This window comes from Falco biarmicus, chromosome 3, assembly GCF_023638135.1.
Source record: "Falco biarmicus isolate bFalBia1 chromosome 3, bFalBia1.pri, whole genome shotgun sequence".
Taxonomy (NCBI): Eukaryota; Metazoa; Chordata; class Aves; order Falconiformes; family Falconidae; genus Falco; species Falco biarmicus.
The window spans coordinates 120743191-120765295 of NC_079290.1; positions in this window are offsets into that span (position 1 = coordinate 120743191).

A 22105-nucleotide genomic window follows, 5' to 3' on the forward strand; every position below is an offset into this window, starting at 1 on the left:
GCTCTTGTGTGGACTCCTCCAACACCACCTGCATTCGCAGCTGAGCAAAAGTGTGAATGTATGTGACAGTGATGTACATGAGAACCGAAGCAGGGCAGCATCTGACAGTCCAGGAGAGGTTTGGCTGCCTGGTTACGAGATGTTCTGAAATAAGAAAAGGGAAACATGCTAGAAATTTTAATAATTCTCTGGAAATAAAGACTAAGATGAAAGGGGAAGATGTTTTGGCTTGTGCCTAAATTAACTATTTTCTTTGACTGCAAGCACAGGACTCATGGCCGAGGCATGAAATGCGACAGGAATGTAATGGATCTGCCCATCTTGATTCAGCACTGGTGAGGACAAGCAGAGGTCTCATGACCTCATAGGTGTTTTCTATCTCTCATTTCTCTGGCTGCATGATAGAATGAGACAGGAGGCATTAAAAAGACATCTGAAGGGAAAAAGCTTTCCCATTACATCAATAAAATATACTAGCCCCAGCGGGAGGAGGCTGTCAAAGACGCCCAGCCTGAAAGCCTTAATAAAACCTGTCTTCTGAGCAGCTGATATTCCCCTCCCTACAACATGTAAAGCTGCAAAAGCTGACAGCCAAGGCAGCAGTCAGAGCCTTTGGCTTTGATAGCAGCGGCCGCTTTGCTGTTGGCTGCAAGGGTTTCTAGGGAACCTGAGATTCTTGAACACTTCCCATTCAAATGAGACATGCTGACATGCACTGGGTGGAAGGAGTCTTTTTCCTTCCCTTTCCTCTGACAAGTCTCCTCCATCTTGCCTTAGCAGAAGGAAACAGCCTGCCCAAGAACAAACCATTCATCAACTGAAACCTACAAGCCGAATTACTTCTACTTACTGTCCCTCCTGCAGCACCTGCCCTTGCTGTCTCTCATGCATCCAAGATACCACCTGGCTCCAGCCCTTATTTCCACATTACAGCAGATCCTCCTACTTTCCCAAAGGACAGGCAGCTGAGCCACTGCCCAAAGAAAAAGTTATGATACCTGCATGTGAGGACACCACAGCTGCAATGTGCATCCTAGGCTTGAAGTTCAGGGACAGTGGACACAGTTCATACAGGACACAGGATAATCCAGGTGGGAAGGGACCTCAGGACATCTCTAGACCCACCTCCTGCCCAGTAGTTGTATGCTGTCACCTACACCATTGTCTCTGGCCATCTGTTCTGAGGCAAGAGACCACCAGATGCCTCCTGGCACAGAAGTATTTTTTTGTGGAACAGGGGAGCCATCATGTTTGCAGTTTCCAGCAACTTTCAGCCTGGCAAGTTAGCAAAATCCCTGCTAGCCTTCACCTCTGTTTTCGAGGATATTGCCCTTTCTCTTCAACAGTTTCCATATTTCAGATGATTCTCCTCTTATATCAGCCCTGGGTATGTACCAGCTGTATCTCCCATCCTTGTGATCCTGGTCATCTGGTCTCCCTTGTTCTCAGAACAAAAAAAAAAAAAAAAAAAAAAAAAAAAAAACCAACACCAAAAATTGAAGCAATTGTTGTGGTAAAGACATGGGCTTCCTGCTGTAGGAATCACCTCCCTTGTTGGCATCTGAGCAAGACCCCCTCCATTTCCAAAACAACCTCCCCACATCCCACCATAGGGTATCTCCTCTGCATCCCTGCTCGCATTTCACAGGAAACTCGGGAGGGACACATCGCTGCTGCTCCATGAGAGGGCAGTGTCGTATGGAAGCGAAGCGTCCCCTGAAACCCCCAGGGATGGCTGGGCAGGAGGGGCCCGGGCTGATGGGGGAAATGTCCCACAGACTTTAATAAGTATTAAGTCAGTCATGTTTCTCGGGAATTAAGAAGACTCTGCAGACCCCCGGCATTTAGGAGAGATGAGATCCTCTCTGTGATGTTGTGTTTTGGTTTTTTTTAAGTCTGGAATGGAGCTGGCAATCTGTTTGAAACACTGGTGAAGACATAAAACTAGGCAAAGAAGGTTAATATCTATTAAATTAGTATCTAATTCTTTGGGATGCTTTTGTCCAGAGCAGGTTCTGAAGGACTCTGCCGGGTTCTCTTTAGACATCCTGCCTCTTGCTGAACAGTCTTAGCTTCGTATTACTGGAGTGCAATCAGAGGGGATACCCTGCTCATTAAGTTTTTCACAAAAGCTCACTGATGTTCCTGGCAGATCATCAGACCTTCAGAAGATCCCTTAATAGGCTGCCTGCTAGGAGCTGAAGGTGTAAATGAAAAATCTAAGCCAAGCACCCTGGGAGCATTTAATCTCTGAGTACCTTGGAGACAGAAAATAACATTCTAACTGGCTAGCTTCTCTTTGCATGCAGCTCCAAGGGGAGTCATCTGGCTCTGCAGCAGTTCCCCTGCAAAGGTCCCATTCCATGTACAGACATTTTCCACTATATAAATAGGCCACAGGTGAAGAAGTTGCTTCCCAAAGAGGTTACATCTCAAGTAGCAGCTGTCTTCCAGCACAGCTGGGGATCATTCTGAATTTCTCTGCTTTCTCTCGCCCACCAAGAAGCCACAGGTCAGGTATGGCATGGCTAAAGAAGCCAGACACTGACACTTTGGTACCTGCCCTCAGAAATGATTCCAGACAGGAGAAGAAGGGAGGCTGTCTCCACTGACTTCATCTCTTCTCTGAGACATGCATAAAAGGGGACTTGTCTCTGTCCTGCAAGCAGTCTCTCTGGAAAGGGGAGATGGCCCCTTCTGTGGGAGGAAGGAAACTTCCTCCTCCCTCCCCCATGAGGGCAGAGCAAAGGGTAAACCATGAACACTCTCTCCTTAACCACAGGCAGCCACAAGAAAGACATAAAGAGATCTCTGCTCCTTCAAGCTGCTCGGTGGTGTGGCCCCAGGCAGCTTCAGCTCAGGTTATCAGACCCTCGCCTACAGCCTGCTGGCCTCTGCTTCACCAGGTGACTTCACCCAAGCTGCTGCTGCAGGTTCACTGTCTTACAAAAGGAACATTGCTATCAGCTCACACTTTACAAAAGGCACTGAGACCAAGAGGGAATTGGCACAGAAGAGGTATCACGGGTGCCCACAGAATGAGTCCTTCCCATTGCATCACCTAGCAGACGCGCCATGGGGAAGCCTTTAGAGATGCCTCTGAAGGTTTCCGCTGACCGAGTCCCAGCCCGTGTGGTTATAGGACTTATTTGCCTCTCTGTTTTTAAGAGGCCCTGCAGGCACCAGTGTTAATGGAAAAACAGAACAAACAGGAGGGCAGGGAGGGGCAGACAGATGGTCATCGCTCCAGCAGTGAGACTTTTATTTGTCAAACTCCTATGAGATCATTCTAGGAAAAATAATATCAACAAAACAGGTTACAATCTCAAGTTTCTTAAACGCTACTGAGCTTGTTTTCAGTGGACTGCTCTCCTCCTTTTTTCTTTCTTCTTTCTTTTTTTTTTTTTTTTTTTTTTTTTCTTTTCCTTCAGTAAGCTCTTTTTTGGAGCTATTATACACACTCTGCTCTACAATTTCACTTGGCCCTTAGGTCTTTGGACTGTCTTTAATATAGGACCATCTCTCTGCACTGTGATTCTGCTGCTGATGTGGCCCCTGTGCTCTGGTAGGGATTGCATCTGCCAAGGGTGCATTGTGGCCAGGGATTTGATTCTTGTGCCAAGGTAGTCATACATAAGCATACGCACGTTTTTTATAAGATTATGCTGAATCAGTTGCCCAACAATGCTGGAAGCATCCCAAAGCTGTTAAGATCTTGTGTCATGGGACTTTGAAACTGCAACCAACATCAGTTGTTTCAAATCAACACTTCTGGGGTAGAAGTGTTTCAAAAGACTTTTCAAAGTTTTATTTTTTAAGTAACTATGAGGCACTTCCCAGTGAAATCTTCCATGTGGGGAGGTTCAGCTGCCAACAAACCCCAGATCTTGGTCTTTTTAAGATGTTGATTGGTGAGGCTGGTGACGCATTAGAGCAGATGACTGTGTAGTTCAGATTCCAGCAGCTGGAAGCTAAAAATCAAAGCTAGAAAGCACTGGAAATGAGTGAACAGTAAGGTTGATCAACCATTGGCAGGACCCCCTAGCTTGCACACAGAAATGCAGAGGACCACAGGCTGTCACAGGTGATTCCATTTCTTCTGGCTGAGTGAGACCATTTTGTAGAAACACCACCTAATCTTGGTTTGAAGTTAAGTAATAGGTTCCCAACATGTTGCCCAGCAGATCCTCAGCTGTTACTCATAACCACAGGATTATGAACAGGCTGAATTTGTCACCACTTAAAACCCAGATTGGCAGCAAGAGCCAAACAGGGCCAAACTCACAGCATGTTCCTTGCCCAGTTCTTTAACCCACGGGCTGGAAAGGGCTGAGACTCCTGTATCAGAGGATGGGAGCTGGCTACACCTCTGGCTGAGGCACAGCACTGGTTAATTTTTACAGCCATAACCACAACAGCAGCGGTGGCAGAATGGCAGCACCAGCACCATACAGCTGATGAGTACAGTGCAAGGTCTCTCCAGTATATGAAAGGACAGCTTGGAGCTGTAGCTGCTGGTTAATGCACTGTGAAACCCTTTTTGTTTTTTCCATGTGGTTGCTAAAGAAGAGAGTCAGTTGTGCGTCTGCAGTTAAAGTTAGCATCATTGCTGAGCTCAGACATTTTCTCAAAGCTGTTGATCTCTTGTTGCTCTGCTTTCTCTTGGTATCTGAGCTTCAGTTCGCCTTTCTCCCAAGGAATGTTCTGCCAGAGATCTGGGCTCCAGAGGCAGTGACTTGCCGTCTCTCACTTGGTTCAGATGTGTTCCATTTGCAGTCATGACTCACTCCTCAAGGCTGTGTTCATTTCTCATAAAGCCAGGTGACTTAATCATACCTTCTCACTGAACTAATGGTACTGCGCCTTACCTTCTGGCTACACCAGCCAGCATACCTGGGTAATAATGCTGCTTCCAGCAACCTCCTGGCTCGTGGGCACAATTATCTGACTGCAGCAAGATGCTGAGCTGGACCGCTTGGTGCTACTGCAGCAACACGTGTGCCTCTGCTCCCTGGAGGTGTCTCTGCTTGCTCTCCAGGGTTGTTGTTCCTATCTAACAGATGGGCAGCAGGCCTGGAGATCCCAAGCCCTGCTCCCTAAGGAGTTATTTTGCAGATGAGGCTTCCTCCTGGACTCAGATCCCTATGTCTCACCAAGATTTTACCTGGCAGCTCAGCACAAGGTGCCTCAAGAGGTCGGATTCAGTCTGGCAGCTGCCCCAGGCTGCAGCCCCCAAGTGCCCCTGCCCCAGGTAGGGAGTGCAAGGGTTCATCCCGCTCCAGCCTCTCCTTCCCACCTGTGGCACGATCAGAGACTGGGACTGGGCTTTGCTGCCTCTGTGCTTGCTCAGAAGAGACGAGGAATTCTCCAGTGTGAGAGTGTGGTCTTCAAAACAGATCAAGAAAGCTGGTCTAGAAGGTCTAGAGCTTTTAATAACTGAAAAAAACCTACTACTCAGGAAAATGAGAGTGAGAACAGTATCTTGTTTACCAAGCGTGACAGCCTCCTTTGAATGCACTGGGATGCTTTAGAGGGGAGATAGTAGATATGGGACCGTGCCATACCTGCCTCCACAGGCTCTACCAGTTTTAAATCCATTCTTCATCAGCCACTGCTGCACTCATACATATCTCCTTTTATCCCACAGTCTATTTATGATTTTGATGTACATAAAGTTACAACAAAAACCACAGAGCAAATATAAACATTCTTAAGCCATAAATATTGCTGGAAAATAGTGACATCATGCAGACAAAAAGTGTTGTGCTGATAATAAATTATTGTCTTTCCCTTATTATGTGCCGAAAATCTGTGGTGGCTCACTGACAAGTGCATTGTTTGCCTAGAGAGCAATTACTGGACTAGAGGAGGTTTTTGCCTCAGCTCCCCTCCAGCTCTCCTACTGAGCTACTGGGCAATCAAGACCATGGGAGTCAGGGAGTCAGCCACGAACGGGTGCCTTGTCATAGTAGGACCACAGGGACTCCGGAGCAGTATGTCCTGCTTCTCAGTTTCTCCCACACGTTTTATTGTATAGGGGAGAGACTAGGGATAAAATGATGCAGCTGGTTAAAAATGTTCTCACGACTCAACTAGACCTATACAGCCTGTGTTTCCAAAAGTCTGGAGTTAGGCGCTTGCTTCTGACAGTGCCTTAAAACTAGAGTAATTCTGACTTTTTTTTTTTTCCAGATTGGTGCAGAGTGATGATGTGAGCACGAACACTATGCAAGAGGTCCAAATGCCACCTCTCTTACAAGTTTTCCCTGTAAGTATTCGTGTAATGCCAGAAAGAAACACTGGCCAGACAGGACACTTTTAAGATTGACACCTTCAATCCTCCACACACAAGCACGCACACCCACGTCCATGCCACTTAACACTCAGGTCTCCAAGACAAAAGTACTTAAACACAACTGTAATTGCATAAAGGGTGTAAGTTCCCCAACCTTGGCAGTGAAGTTTGTCAGTAAATGGGAAATGAAGTGGGATACAACTAAAGGAGCCTAAATTAAGCAAAACTGATTCAGACCTACAGGATACTCCTTCCCCTGCCCTGCCCAGTGAGGCATGAAGGTCACTCACTTCCCTGTACCTTCAGCTCTTGATGATGCTGTGCATGATCATGCAACACGCATGACGTTGCGATGTGTCTCCTATAAATGAGTGCCCAGCTGCCCTAAAGAATTTGCTTTTCTCAAGCCTCTCTGCCCTCCACCCCACACCCGCGCTTTCCTCTTTAGATAGTGTGCCTTTGTAATGATATTACATTTATTTCCACCTACTGTGGCTTTACATTGCCTTTGCTACATGCCACCAAGATTTCTACTGGAATCTTCTAAACCACATGTGCACAACAATTCATTACAATTTCTGCTTTCTCCTGATTTGAATTGCACTTATTTCAACTTTCAGACATGATTCCTTTCTTGGAAAGTAGTTTCTCCACAAAGCTTCCAGCTTTTGAAGGTATCCTTTCTTAATTTACAAGTAGCTAAATAAGCAGGATTTCTCAAGCCTCTGCCTAGAACAAATGCATTTAATCTGATCCTAAAATCTTTTTTTCTGGCTCTCATCTGCATGCATCCCATTTTCCAGAATCCTCTGAAGCCATGGACACCAGCGCTAGAGGCCATATGGCAGCAGCAGTGGCAGCATCTCTTCTAAATTCCCATCCACCACGATGTCTCTGTAGGTACTGGGGATGTTTGCTCCCAGCCGACAGAGAGCTTGCTCACCCCTCACACAGGGCTGATTTTCCACGCTGGCTGGCCCAGAAAAGAGCAATTCACCTGGCAAAGGTAAGCGTCTGCTTCAAAAAGGGAGGAGTTACCCTCTGGACTCCATCAACAGGCTTGAGCAGGTCTGCGATCGCTCTGAGGGGAGCTTAGCACACAGACACCTATGCTGAAGACACTTTTCACAACATGAGAGGAATCCCACCTTGTTTTTCCATACTGGTCCCACCTCTGATGTGCCTGGACTTAAAATCTTCACGTACACTTACCTGATCCATCACTGCAGGAACAACTTATTTCTTGTATTGTCCTAACCATAGCTTGCAGTCCCTTTCTCCTGGAGCACAGCTGATCACATTAAAAATGGGTTGAATGTGTTTCTATTATGCAGCAGAAGGAATTTAAGAGCTTGCTTTTTCTTTTTTCTTTTCTTTTCTTTTTTTTTTTTTTTCCTCTCTGCACAAATCACAAAAAGATGTTCAAGTGTCCAAATGGGTCAGGTATTCCTTGGCTGTTTCTGGGACTTTCTCTTAGTCTTACGTGTCCTAGGCAAGTAACTTTCCCAGAGCATCCCTTGGGCTGTTACATCAAAAATTGCACCTGTAAATTAAAAAAAAAAAAATAAAATGTGTAATTTCAATTGGTTTGTTTCTGACACATTGTTTCAATGATGTAGTCTTATCAATTCTCTGATTCTGAAGATGCTTTCAAAACCTGAACATATTTCTGTCTTTTGTTCCAAGCATTGCTTTTTCTCCCACTGTCTTTAGTATCCTTTGGCATTTATTCTTTTTAAATATGTAGATCATGCCATAGATATTCATTGCTATTTCTCCTTTATTCATCAGTAACACAGTACTTTATCTCTAGTTGCAGGCTTCTCCATGCCGACAAGAAAATGAGTGTATCTGCAAAGTCGCCTCCTTGATTGAGAATTTGTGGGGTTTTGTTGTTTCATTGAACTGCTCTTGGAGATCTTCCTAATTTCATTCTCAGATTCCTGTACCTATTAATCCTTTCCAGTCAATTGCCCCCAGTTTGGGGGGGAACATTTGTTAAAGTCACAGTCTAACACTGTCTTGTTCGTTAGGGTACCCCCAAGCCTCTGTAAAGGGCCAGCCCATATTGTAGCATGTGGCATTCAAAAAAGGACAAAAACAATGCCAGAGCCCCCACTGTGAGTTTATATACCATTACTGGATCAAAGTCAAAGATCGCTGGTACTAATGCTTAAAAATATTCATGCCTGTATCGAATCCTTTGGTACTGCTGAGAGTTGCCATCAGGGCTGATGTGCTGAATAAAAGTATTTAACTCTGGTATGTGGAAAAATGTTCCCATATCTATAATGTGAGAGGCAGTGTGATGCATTGGCCATAATTCTTCGATGTTAATCATGAAATCATCAGGACTTGGGTTAATGGCTTTATCTTTCAAGTGCAGATTGCAAAATATACACAAATATGACAGCAAAGAGGCCTGAACCTTTAGTTCAGGAAATAACATATGAAGATCAGGTTGGCTGTTAAAAATAGAATGAGGGCAGATAATGCCTGAAGCTAAGGTTACATTATATAATACATCAATAAATTGAACACTAGTGTATCTGAAGGGCAATAAAGTGGAAAAGGGGATAAACTATGTGTATAAAAACAGCTCTTCCTCCCATGTGTATGACCATTAGTGTGGAGCACCATGGAGAATGGAGCCAAAGCTTGTTTTGCACACAGGTGCCTGGTCCGGTTGTTTGGGAGAAAGCCTAGTTTTAAGCATTGAATGGATCTGATGAAAACACCCTTGAGTGTGCGTGAGTGAACATGTCTGTGCACTCCGGAGGCTGCCAGGGCTCCGTGCTGGTGCAAAGAGCTGGCTGCTCGTTTGCAAACAAGCTGAACTCTGAGGTGTGCAGGAGTGGCAGGCGGGCTGTGCACCAGGGGACGGGCACGGGCGCTGCAGCAGGTTTGGCCCCTGGTATTCCGCAGCGCTTCCTCTCCATGTCCCTGGAACAGGCTAAAGCTGCACATGACCTGAGATTGGAACTTCCCTGTGCAGGGGGAGCTTTCTTTGTTTTAACAGACAGGCTCTGCCCTAATTCACGTGTACTCTGGTCCTCACTGCATCTCTGGTTGCTGTGATACTTCCAAGCACGATGGGAAACAGAAGCAACAATAATCACATTAAAGAGCTAGTCTGCATCATTGCTGTGACATGCAAAAGACCAAGTCATTCAAATCATCCCTGAAGTGTGCTGAGCGTGGGTAGCTGGCTCTTTTGTGTTAGCACGGTACTCTTCCCTGGGTAACTAACCTGGTGATACAAGGACCGGCCAGGTTACGGTGCTGTGCCAATGCAGTCACATTGTATAGGAGGCATGTGCCCTGCAGGACTGCACCGTGCTGTGTAGGTTCACAGTTGAGGGGCTGGGGAAAACAGGACTCACTTTAGCCTGGGACCCCCAGTGTTCCTTTCTGACGTGCTTTGTCTAATGGTCCACAGTCAGTAATATTTCTCTCTTTATTAAATCCTTCTTTCAGTAGATCTACCTCTGCTCCCAAGCTTTGGTCCCAGGAGTTACTGGACTTTCTTCACTGTTAACCTCTTGAACAAACTGACCTCTGCACTGACCCCCATGACTAGTGCTCTGACCCTCAGGCATACGATCAATTTGGATCCAGGACTAAAACTTCCTAATGTTCAAGGTGCTTGGACTTTTGGGACTGCCCACTTCACCTTGTCTGCAGGCTGCACGCCAAGGTGTAGGGAGCATATAGAGACTGCCAACCACCTCGGGGGAACATGATGGGTGGCAAATCCTGTGTGATGCTCAGGGGGATGGTGAAGCCCTAATTCATACTCTGGGCCAACACCTGGTGTTTGATGTGGGTCTTCGTTTGGACAGCTCAGCACTTCTCACAGCCCTGGAAAGGCAGGATCATGCGCCATTCCCATCTGCAGCCCCACTGTTTCAAACATCGCATCTGCCGGTATCTAAACTCAGCAGTTTGATTTTCTCTTTCACCTATTTGATAGGAACAAGAACTAAGGGTTAAAAGCTATTTCCTTCTAGTAAATTTTAGCAAGCAAATGGCCAACCTCTGAGGATTTATGAAGGAAATTGTCTATCTTGGACCCACCATGTGCATGTTGGCAGGCACTATTCACAGAATATTGTTATAAGTACTTCTTGATGCAAAATGCAAAAGACCCACATTGAATAAAGTAATTCAGGCCCATTTCCTTTTAGCCTAGATACCTTTGGGGGTGGGTGGTGGGTGGGAGTGGGGGTTGGGGGGAAGAAAGATCCTGACTTACAGGCTTCTAAGTGTAAAGATAAAATGAAAATCCTCAACAGGGAGGAGAAAATCACTCTCAAAACTGAAGATTTTTTTCCTTCTTTTTTTCTCCACACTTATTACTCAACACCAAAAGGCTCTTTTTGAATTGTCCAATGTGTTTTGAGGAGTTCTTCTTGCTCCTATCTGGGGAAATGACTTATTCATCATGTTGGGCCTCAGAATAAATTGGATTCTTCCTTCCAGTTAACTGACTAGATTGACAAAATGTGCAAAGCCATTCCAGCCTTGTGAGCATTTTCAGCAGCAGTGCTTCAGCCTCTTATTTCCTCCAATTTCTAATCTGTCAGTTTATTAACATCAGTCGAGTGATTCTTTTTACAGTCCCAGAGAACGCTGTTCTCACTAAAGAAACTTCACTATGAGTGAATACCAAGTACGTCTGCTGCACTGCATTTGTCAGTACTTAAAGGGCACCTGGGGGTTTATATTCCATACAAGGCTGGAAGAGGTTTTGCGTTGGAAGTATATAATCTCAAAGGAATTTGCACATAACTTCCTTTATGATATGAGTCGAGCTATTTTGGAGACCTGCTTATGCACCACCCCATCAGCTGATAGCATCTTGGAAAATGCTGGGTAGAAACATCCAGGGTTTTGTTAAGATTTATGTGCATGACTAGAAGGTCCATTTTTGGTTGCCTAACCTGAGATTTTTCAGAGCAAATGAGTTTCCCACGGGCAGATGAACAGCACTTCCCAGAAATAATGCACCTCAAGCCCCTCATGTCTGAAAAACTTGGCTGTAGATGTGGGTGGCTGGAGAAGAGCGTTTTGTGCAGGGGCAGCAGCTGTGGAATTCACTTCCTCCATCAGACGGTGGAGCAGATGTGAAATTCAGACAGGAATGTGCTGGCTTTAAGGACATGGTACAAGCCTATCTGTTCACTCAGGTTTTTGCTTGAGGTGTGGTTTGGGCGCAGTGACTGAGTTAATGACGCATCATTGTTTAGCGGGCATGAGAATTCCAATTTCAAGATTTCAGGAGACTGATGGTGAAACTCCCTACCTGTTTATAAAGACTGGCAGTGCTATCCCAGAGACGTCACAATTTTAAATGGTTGGATCTATCAGGCTTTTCTGGCCATTGAGACTGGTTCAGAAGGGGCAGCCAGGTCAGTGATGAGCATCTAAAGATTGTCAGCCAGTAAGTGACTCTTGAAAAAAAAAAGAGATAGGTGCAAAAAGTAAAGACACAGCCAGCTATTGCTGGCCTCTCTCAGCAGTCTCAGGTGGTCCTATTTGTCCTGGAAATTTGCAGTCCTTGGGCTATTTACCCCACTGAGGGTTCAGTCACCATAGCTGGTGTCCTGCCACCATGATCAGAGCTCTGCCTGGGCCCATTGTGGTTCACTGACAGCAGGCTGAGGCGCCCAGCTCCCCTCTTGAATACTTCATGTTAGACAGGCAACAACAGACTTGCCAAAACGATTTGCCTCCCCGCTGCTCACCTGCAGACAGAGCTGTGTGGCTGAGGCAACAGTTCTTGTTAAATGAAGGGCAGTGACAGTATCACAGCTACCCACACGTGCGAGAAGTAAGACCTAGCCAGTATGGCTGATGAATGAGTGACTCCCAGAGATGGGAACTCTGGTGTGTAGTGTGGGCAAAAAATGGAGTATAATGATGAGACAAAATGCTCTCAGAGATGGGAAAGCATGGCAAGTGGAGGGGAACCAGAAAACTTGTACATTCTCCTCCAGACAATGTCACTTTTTCCCTGTGAAACTGGGAATTTGCTCCATAAAGAACTGAACAGCAGCATCAATTCCACTTTCCAGGGATAGCAAGCTCAGCTCCAGCACTCTTTCTCTGTCAGGAGAATTGGATAGGCCTTTGGTACTTCAGCCAGAGAGCATCCAGGCCAGCCTGGTGACTGGAGGGAGCATCTCACCTGGCCTGTGCATCACATACCTGCTTTATCTTTGGCACTGGGACATTGCTCGGCTGAAGGGATACTGTTGTGCCTGGAGCTGTGTGTGCACACAGCAAAGCAGCATCCATACAAGACTGGGACAGGAAGCAAGAGTTTTATTCAGGGAAAAGAAGAAGCCCTGAAACAATTGAGGGTTGTTTTATAATATGCATTTAGTATAACTGAAATCTCTGGAAATCTTTTCAAGAGTCTTTCCAGAATAGTCCTGTGGTTAGGATGTTCATCAGGCACATAGAAGATCAAATTCCAGTTCCTGCTTTAAATGAAGCTCATCTGCAACTTGAACCTGATGTGCCTTAGCCTTTGCTAATGCCTTAACCTCTGGGTTATTGTGGGATGACTAATCCACTCCACACCCCACCAGAGACACCATCCCGGATCTAAGAAACCTCTTTTGACAAGCAAACCCTTTTCTACAGCAACAGTATCCTCTCTGAAGAATCCAAGTAGCTTCTAGTCCACACCCAAATGACTAGACAGATGAAGGAAATGCCGTCTCAGCTGACAGAGCAGACAAATATATGTGGACAGGGTGGGGGCGGGAGTCCTGGGCTCCAGATGCTTAACCAGTTGCTGAACCACAGGGCAACCATTCAGCCAGTATATGGATAGGCTTCAAAGAACAACCACTGATGCTGAGCATTCATCAGATGCTTAAATGCCCTCCTTTCTAATTATATGCAATGAGTAATTATTTTTTGGGAGAATCTTTATATGTTTCTGCCTTTGTTGGCTCCGTAACTCAGAGAACCCCACTGCCTGTAACCCAGCCGGTGTGCCGTGGCAGCAGGCTGCTGGGTATGGTTATCTGTGAGCCCCAGGGCTGATAAGATAACTGTAAGAAAAAGATACAGGTGGGCAACAAGTAATGCTCTGGCCTGCCCCTTTCTCGCTCCAAAGGTGCTTTTCTTGCAGTGCTTCTGTGCAGCGAGGTGAGGTGGAGAGGACAACCTGTTTCCCCCCCTGGCAACAGGGAACAGCCCCCCAGGCAGGAGACATCGACGTCTGAGACTCCTGCTGCCAGGCAGCAAGCCGGGCGAAGGGCTCTGTTACTGTCAGATGCAAACACAATGGTCCTCGGCACAGCCTCGGCCTTGCACTCTACGTGTCTCCTCTCTCCATTTTGCAGCAGTTCCCCAGGGCTTTCTCTGCCCTTGTCAGGCCATCAGACACTGCCAGAAAGCACCATCCCCATGGCTGTCGACCAATTATTCCAGACCCTTATCTGATACTGAGAGATGGATAATGAACACATTTGGCATCATCAAATTACCCAAACAGTGTCCTCTTTGTCTGAAGCCCCACTGATGCTGGCAGGGTGCGTGGCAGTGACTCCTCCAAGGCAGCTGCCGAGTGACTCTGGTTGATTCTTTTGGGCAGGTGCCACGGGCAAGTGAGAGCTCCAGTGCTCCTGGTCACTGTGTCACCCTCTGCAGCCAGCCTGTCTGGCAGGAGAGAGGAGCCAGGGACCTGCAGGCGGGAGGAAGCGACCCCAGGCAGCCATCAGCTGCTCGCCGCCTTGCTGCTGCTGGCCCTCCTGTGCTGCTGGCTCATGGGATGCTGCTCCGAGGGGTTCTCGTTCTTGGGTGAAGTTGCTGCAGGGGGCAAACCCTCTGCCATTTCAGCTCTGCCTGCTGGAGGAGCGCTGGTTTAAAACAAAGGTGCAAGAGTCACAAGGGTGGAAAGCGTAGATCAAGAGGCTGGGCCACCTCAGCGACTGCAGGCACCTTCCAGGCTGTGCCACAGGCCCGTCGGGGCTCCAGCAGCCTGAAGATGAAGGCAGATGAAGAGGAGTAAAGTCACCCTTGCTTCCTGTTTCCACTCTGGTGAGGACAACTAGATATCACAGCATGGTCACTTGGGCACTCACTGGGAGGCTCCTAGCACACCCCAAGCTGGTGTCTGAAGTTAGGGAGAATTAAGTGGGGGGCCAATACTGTCAGGGGCTTCATGAGCTTCAGCAGGAGATAAAGGACTCCAGCACACCAGAGAACAAGGTTAGGTCATTGTGGAGTCCCACGTACAGCCTTCAAAAACAGGAAATAAAATATGCCATTAAAAATGAGGAGATGGTGGACTCCCAAGGGGTGTGTGGCAGAAGAGGAGAAGGAACAAACAGCACATCAACACCAGTTTGAGATCCAGCCTGTTGAAATAAATGAGTCAAGCAGTGTTACAGATGCAGTCAAGGAGTCCCCATGCCACAAGGGAATTGCTGTTATCCTGCCACCACAAGAAGCCCATGAGCTCACTTCAAATTTTCCTTCAAAACACGGTTTAAATAAGAAATCTTCCAGTTAGAGAAAAATGTTTATTCTTAAAATGCCAGGTTTGACCCTATTACCTCAACACAGAAAGTCTAATAAAGTATTTTTTTCCAAAAGTATGTATTTTTATTGAAAAAATCTTGCACATCATTATCAACAGATTTTTTAAAACTAAAATAGACTTTCAGAATCCAGATTTTGTCAGATTCTGTATGTTTTTTCAGATTCCATTTTCAACTATGCATAAAGAATAGTATGAACTTCCCCAAAAATATTCCTCAGCATTCACCTAAAATGAGTTGCTGTGTTGTAAGTAATGTTGCCAAAGAACATCAAGCTGTGTCACAGAGCTTAAAGAGCAAGATGCACACCAAAAGGAGCAGAAAAGAACAAACTCAGTAGCTATAAAAGATTACAAATGCTAAATGACATTCAGAGGATGAAACACTGTGATTCTAGTTCCCATGGGAAGGATAAGAAACTGGTGTGGGATAGAGAAAGGACCACTCCAGACATCCTCCCAGAGTAAGATCTCCCTCTCCTGGGAACAGAGATGATCTGTGGTTTCTCTGGGTTTAGCACATTTTTCTGTCTCTGTGAGAAATCTTCTACTGTCTCCGTTGAACACAGAAGAATCCCAGGGCCTGACCTTGGAGGCAGAGACAGGCAGCTCTAGTTTTCTAGGACACCATCCCACCTCCATCATTCCAGAGGCAAAGGCAGCGTTTACCAGGGCCAGCTTCCCTCAGGGGACACTGCAGCCACATTAACCATGACCAAGCAAGCTTGCAGGGGGTCAAGTGTGACCGAGTCAGCTTGCCTGATGTGGATGCAGACCTCAGAGACATGTCATTTCTCGTTAGCTCCTAATAGTGTAGGTCAGAGGGGAGAAACCATCCCATCCATGGCAGGCAGACTGCCTGCCCTCCCTCAGGCTGGGACTGTGGCTGTGATGGACCCCACTGGCATTTGCACCCTACCTTGGGCTGAGCCGGCACTGAGCAGGGGGCCTGGTGCCAGAGCCCCGAGCTTACTACTGCAACCCATTACTATCCAGGCTGATTTCTGCAACCAAACTATGCTATTCCAGGCTGGTTCCACTCAGGATTCTGTGGGCTGCACACACAGCTTTGAGATCATGGGCTCTGCTGGCTTCAAGCAGGAACAAAAGGCTTGGCATGACAGTTTCTGTAACTGCCAACACTTGCTGAAGTATTTCCATCCTAACACTAGCACCTGTAAGAGACGCCCTTGCACGCCCTTCTACCCCCTGCTGTACTAGCTATCCGCAAATAGTGTTATTGATGCTCTTTGCACCAGCTTCACTGCCAAGACACTGGGGGGGTTTGTAGTGTTTGAAAACTACAGCGATAACTGGATTTATCACGTGTGTGTTTTAAAATCCATGGTGATAGCTTGAGCAGGGGTGGAAGATCTTATGAAAGACATAAGGAGAGTGGAGGAAGAGTGAATGCCCTTCATTGTATCAGGCTCTGATGACAAACAGAGCATGGCTCCTGAGTCCTGCTGGTCCTGGTCTGACCCTCAGAGAAGTTTCGTGTGTGAGCTGATGGGTGTGAAGCCCATACAGTGATAATGAAGCCACATACATGTAAACGAGTCAGGCTTGACACACACAGGTAAATCACCAAGAGAGATAATGGCAGTCACTGGACCAGCTCTAGCAAGGAATTTCCACTTAGCCATGGGAGAGGAATGGAGAGTTTTATCAAAGGACCCATCATCCTGCATGGGCAATGGATGTAGGAAGGACAACTGCCCTTTGGGACAAGAGGATTGATTCACCCAGCAGCCTCTCATGACAAAAGGAATGACGACTGCTGAGCAGGATATTTGAGGGATTAGGTATTGACTAAAACTATTTGAAATCTTTCGACAAAACATTTTTTGTCTTGCAAACAAGGAGTACTTTGCAAAAATGCTGAGTATCTCATTCTTGTGTTTTTTGCCAAAATTCATAATGGTCTTACCCTGCTTCGTAGAAATCTAGAAAAAAAAAAACAGCATTCTGTGGGAATAGGAGTCATTCCCAAATCCGTAATCTCAGCCGTTGCTTTCATCATGGCAATGAAACACTTAGCTTTCCAAGCCTCTCAGACTGTGACCTGCCCAGCCCGACATCTCTTTCAAAACCTTTGCTGCCCTGCCAGCACCTGCCTCCATCCTTGCCTCTGAGTATCGGTTGAGGAAGTGGATCCCTACTGAGTTGGCTTTCTTCATTTTTAGGACTTCTTGATATACTGAAGAGGTTTTCTTTTCTCCCCAATGTTATTCTGCAGTTCACAAGTCTTCTGGAAGAGGCTTGGGACATGCTAGAACCTTGACAATAGACCTGCTCCCAGCAGGAGGTTGATCCATGGGGACTGACACTGCTGGGTATATTGCTCAGAGGACTTGTTAACCAGCCGCAAAGCCTCTTTGCTTGCTGTTTTCTGGGTGACTTGCCCTTCCACTCACAGTTCGAAACATGTCCATTATTGTTTTGGTCTCATTTAATCATATTTTTATTTTTATTATCTTCTTTAAGTCTCTTTAAGCTGTTGGCTGATTTGTATTCCATACACTTTTTGCCTACAGCAAAGGGCAGCTCTTGCCAAGCCTGCTGTTGGTTCCTGTGTTCAGTAACTCACGCCTAACAAGGCTGCCACATGCTATAGAGTTAATACTTTCAACTAAGGTAAATTTCTCTTAAAGACCGGAACAGAGAAGCTGGGTTTTGGGCCAGAAACTGGTGAAGCAATAGTAATTCACTGAGGGTGAGTTTCTGGCTGGTCCCCATTGCCACATATGTAAACTGTAAGGAGATTTAGAAACCTCTTGAAATAATCTGCCTCTCTGCCATGCTCCAGCACCAGTGTTGGGTCCTGCCACCCAGCTAGGCTCATGCTGGGCACTCTCTGCTTGCGTTTAGGAAGAAAATCCACCATTTAATTGCACGGTTCTTCTCTAAGTATTTTTATGAGGCTTATAACATCTAATGTTGTTCATTATGAAAGACTGCTACTTAACACAGAGAGATGATAGCCATATAATGGGACACTCCCCACCCCCCATCACTGTGCGCTTTGTAGAACTGGGAAAACTATTATCTAAAATTAGCACTGTGCTGAAGTTCCCAAATTTATGGTTTTAATTTTTTTGTGTTATGTACTGGTAGATGAAACCAGGAGTTTGAGAGCTTCTGTTACAGTACAGCCTGGATGCTGCTCTTGCAGGCTCTGTTCTCACCATGAGGCACGTTGTCTTTGTCTTCCATAAGACATGTCAGGCAGAGAGATTTAGGAATCAAGTATTTTTGCAGGCTACAATGCTGTCTCTGGACAAACAAGCAACTGGGTATCCTAGGCCTGGTGAGCAGCAAGGCAAGCCTGGTAGAAGATAGTTACCAATGACTCCTGCAGACTTCAGACAGTGTATTAATTTCCTTTTTGCTGATTAAGAAATAATCCCAGCCATTAAATGCAGAGTACCAAATGTGAAAATGACACTGTCCAGCAGCATGGAGGTGGTCCATGGAGGTTTGCCACCAGGCTGGTTGCAAAATGCTTCTGTGAGTTGATAAAGGGACTATACTCTGCTTTCAGTATCTGGACATCACGTTGATGCTCCAAATACAATCCCATCAGCACCAAGAGGGAGTATCAGATCAGAGCCATTTGGATTCCAGCACCTGACGTGAAAGCATCCAGCTTTAAAACCTGTGACCTGTTAGTCCCCCTGTAGTTTTTAAATGTAGGAACCCAACCTTGCAGCCCACACTGTGTGACTTAGGGTGTGCAACTGAACTCTGCCTGCACATGCTCCCAGCTCCATTTCCCTTGCAGGACACTACTCTTCCTCCAAAGGAGGGTGTCTAAAGAGTAGCACTGAGAACCAAAAAGAATTTCCCGTGCAGTTACCAGCAGCTGTGCATGTGTCAGATCCCCAAAATGAGTCATTGCCAAAGAATGAGAAAGGAATGAACAGAGCTAGATGTTTTACCTGACTTCTACTCTTGAATCCATTCTTCCTGGTCCCTCCATGTCCTCATTCAGCAGGAGAACCCTTAAGCTTAGCAGGACCACTTCTCCCAGAGCACAGTAAAGTGGGAATTCAGATTTCATAGGGACACTGAGGCCAAACCTCACCCTGCAGCCTGACAGCCACTTGGCTTTTTGTTCAGCATCCCATGGGGAGCAGCAAGGCTCACCCTGAGCAGCATGGGCTGCACCCGCTGAGTAAGTGCATCCATTGGAACTGCATGGCTTGTCAAAGGCATTTCAGGTGCCAAGCCCTTGAAAAACCTGCTGCTAAAGTATTTGAAATTATGATCCTTGGTGGCTGAGACACCGCAGCTGGCGTAGCATCCTGAAATGTGCTCTCGGTGCAGAACTGCCTCTCCTTTGGTATCCCAGCTTAGCTTCCCAGGCTGTGGCACTTCCCTCCTCTCGGTCTTACATAACAATATACAAAAGGAGTCACAGATCCAGATTCCTGCTAGACACTTCTCCTTGTTTCTGCTTCCTTGGAAGCAGCCTTTCTTCTTTCAAACGCAAGAAGTCTTGTGGTGCTGGCAGGCACCTTCAGGCTACCGCCACCACTAGCCTTTTCCTGCCCAAGGGGAGAGGCTGAAAACTCCTGTTACTCTGAGAAAAAAAAAAGGGGAGTAACGAACCAGTTCTGCCAAGAACCAGTTATCTCCTTAAGTGTCTGCCTTTGCCCTCCTCCCCTGGCCTGCCTGCTGGATTTGGAGTCACCACATCAGACACTGCAGGAGCTTGGAGGACTAGGTAGAGGCTGTTGTGCTATGTGCAACCCATGCAACTGGCTGCACCTTGGCAGGGCATACTAAGGTGAGCTTTCTAACACCAGAAGCAGCCTCCCTCATTAAGCAACTCTCCTCTTTCAAGAGCTGCAAAGAAGTGTCCTTGTGTGGACATGCCCTGGGCCTCCTTTCCCTTTCACGCTGGTGTGAACGTGCAGCAGCTGCATCGATGCCTGCAGAGCCAGACCAGTGTGAGCAAGCATTCCAGGGCTGTAGTTCAATATATAGTTGCAGGTGAATCATGCCTCACTGCATGTAGCTTGGTCTGATCAGATCAGCAGTCCAGGAAGAAAGCCTACTTGTGAAAAAGCATGTACAACCCAATTTTTAAAGTACATCACATCCAGCTTGGAAAATACTCCCAGACAGCACTGATGAGAAGGACCCCAGCCCAATGTCTCCACAACGTCACTGCAAATAATCCCTGTTCCATGTCTGCTCGACTCAGGATCTTCACATCCCCAACCAGTCTCCTGGCACAGGGTTTGTAGGAACCCCAAGCAATTATCAGGGACCTCTTGCTGAGTGCTCAGGAGCTTCTATGGTACAGAGAAGTTGGCTGGGGGACTGAAGAGCTCAGTCTGCTAAGCACAAGCCCAAGGCAGGGCAAAGCAAGCAGACCAATGCCAGGCAGAGGGCTGAAGCAACATGGAGAATGACAAGAGTCCAATGTCTCTGTAGTCTCTCCCCTGCACCAGTAGATCAGTTGGATGTCCCAGAGGGACCGCATCTTCTGGCTCTGCAGCCACAGCCTCAGTGAATGCAGCACATCACTGCTAAGCTCCTTAAGCTGCTCTAACCCTGGAAGATGCATATCCTGCTCTATAGGATTATGGTGTGTCAGTGCTGTGGCATACATGCTGCCCTCACCTGTGTGCCCAGGTGTCCTTTCAGAGGCAGCAGAGCATGAGAAGAGCAGTGACATGCATGTCTGCAGACTCACACCAAGTTAAGACTAGACTTATTCTTGCTCCCGGCACTGGAATGGCCGTGGCCCTACCGGCAGCTGTAGCATCCTTTAGAAATTGTCCATCCATTAACAAACCATGCATTCACCATTACTAATCATAAGACTTTCACTGCACAATCCACACCGAAGTATTTCCACTTAAATACTCCTTATTTACCCCAGAATCAGAAACATATTTGAAAACCTGACAGTAAAGAGATTAAATTTTACTCTGCTACTGCGATGCTTCTGCTGGGGCCAACAGTGTACCTGGGGAATGTACCTGACCCTCTCACCTCCTCATCGCATGTGCTATTTTCTCTGTTACATGGCCAGAGGTACAGGCAACACTGTGTGTACTCTGATAGCAGCCTGAGGCACAAACTCCCCAATCGTTCACACCTCCTATAAATTGGCTAGCTGCAGGAAATGGCTGTGACCTTTACACTTTAAGCCTTAAAGCAGGGTAGGTTAAATGTAAATTAAATATATAGGACAGATGCTCAAAAATGTAGGATTGTTCTATCTGCCAATAGCGTAGGCTACATCTTGACTTAAATTAGGCTAAGTAACATGAACAGGAAACAGAATAGCAGGAAAAATGTCAGGCATGTCAGAAGGGAAAAATAAGTTGGGACTTTCCAAAAGTGCAGGCAGCAAATTAACTCTAACTGCAGATAATAAATTAGGTATACCTGCTTGTCCTGTGTGAGATAATTTTACACCACTGATGTGACACGAGAAGAGGAGCTCCTCTTGGCAACAGAGCTCCTCCTGCCCTTAACTGCAGCTGCAATCTGCTCCCAGTCCTCGTTAAATACTTGGTGCTGCAACAGGGGTGAGTTTTAGCCTTGGGAAGGGCAGGTTCTTGGTTAGGGAACTAATCGAGCTTCTAAGTTATTTTCTGTCTCTTAAGTGATATGATTTGCATACACTGATTAATCAAATCATATCTGTTCTGTAGCCTTTCTTGTTCAGTTGTGGTACTATATAACCAGGATTTTAACTTAAAAGATCAATGTGTTACTGTAGACATCTTGCTCCAAGTCATTACAAGAATACAGCTAACAAGACAGGGGACAATTATGTAGTGTGTTTTGGATACTTAAATTTAATCTAAAAAATTGCCTGACCTGGTGCAGTACCTGGGGCATTATACGATCTGGAGGTCCCTGACAAAATTACTTTTGTGGGTGTCTAATGCAAAGTGACGCCGTGGTCAGTGTTGAGTTTGGGTTCCTACAAGTCACCCATGAAAGAGACCAGCTGGGTTACAGGCTCTCAGCAGCCTCTGGGTGTTTGGACCCTCACCCAGACTGCAATCCTGCCATCAGCTACGTGCCAGGTCACTTGCCCAGACTGGGCTGCTCAGCAGCCATCAGCTCGTCAAACAGCGGGAGGTCACAGCCTCAGCAGAAACCTCGAGCCCGCAGAAGGCATTTCCATTCCTACGGGCTGAGGACCAAACCCTTTGCTGTGAAGACATGGGCTTGATTTCCCCATGCTTCATCATAGATAGGCGATGATAAATAGCGGG